The sequence below is a fragment of the Poecilia reticulata genome, linkage group LG20 (genome assembly GCF_000633615.1).
Source record: "Poecilia reticulata strain Guanapo linkage group LG20, Guppy_female_1.0+MT, whole genome shotgun sequence".
Classification (NCBI taxonomy): domain Eukaryota; kingdom Metazoa; phylum Chordata; class Actinopteri; order Cyprinodontiformes; family Poeciliidae; genus Poecilia; species Poecilia reticulata.
In genome coordinates this window covers 13281687-13282960 of record NC_024350.1, presented here as the reverse complement: position 1 = coordinate 13282960, position 1274 = coordinate 13281687, and positions in this window count along the sequence as shown.

Below are 1274 nucleotides of genomic sequence, written 5' to 3'. Positions count from 1 at the left end.
GTCTCTCTCATGTCAGTGTGATTATGATTCATTTTTAAGCAATTTGCATTCATTAAACAGAGAAATACTTTGAAAAGATTAGAAAAAAACCCCATTCAGAATCATCTGCAAAAAATAATTGCAAATGTTCCAATTGTAATCGGATCCTCTCTGCGTTGTGCTGGTTTCGTTGAGGGATCAGGCCATGACACGGTTTGTCTTTAAAAAGAATGATTCCTCGATTTATTTTTCGTGAACTGACAAGAACAAACAGAAAACAACTGTGTTATAGGCTTCCCGCTCCAAGTCCTACACAAAACAAAAGTACATAACAAAAATTAACTTAATAAATCTATAAATAAACTTTGTGTATTTAGATGAAAAGTAAACAGCACACACCTCTCCCRTAGGACAACATGACAAAAGTGCAGGGTCTAAGGGCGAAAACAATTTAAATACAATACCACAGAAGAAGAAATAAAAAGGAGCAGCTTCCAATCTTAAAGTAACACGGTTAAAACAATGACAGAGTTTTGTAGAGGTGTTTCAGTCAGGTAAGAAACCACACAAATTACCAAAAAAAAAGACATTTTGTGTAATTATAGGAAAAGAGAAGGACAACCAGGTTACACAATTTTGGTCCCCAATCAAACCGAATCTCCCGGACTCTCAGGTGTGGAAACAGCCTTAGGACTGGAGCTCGACTCYGACGTCTGAGGACCAGAGAGGCCAGAGGTGCTGTGCTGTGCTGTCAGACGTCGTCTCAGGTTTGTTGCCAGCTGTCGGTGGCTGTTGACGTGGGGCTGATATTAATGAAGGACTAGAAGCAGTTTGTCCCACAGAGGACGCATTGTCAGGTGGGTGTTGGTTGGGGCAAAAGTGAATGTGTCACGATCAAGGTCCACCACGACTGTCAACCCTCARAGGTGAGGATATATGGGAGGAAAAGTGAGAGAGATATTGGAAAGATTAGATTTTGAGAAATCAGGAAAGTAGTTTTACTATAATTGCTAATATGTCTGTATGTAGGTCACAACCCAGATAGCACAGAATGATAGAAACAACATTGAATCAATGTCAGCCAGAAACATTGAGTCAACGTTGAACGCTGACATTGAAACAACACTGAAAGTGGTCGGTGACTTGTATGTGAAATCAACGTTAGGGTTTCAACCATAACTGACATATCAATGTTGATTCAACCATCATTTGTATGTCAATTTACATGCATATTTGTGTTGATATGTTGTGTTGATCAAACACTCATTTGACTGTGGATCTGCATGCATATTTGT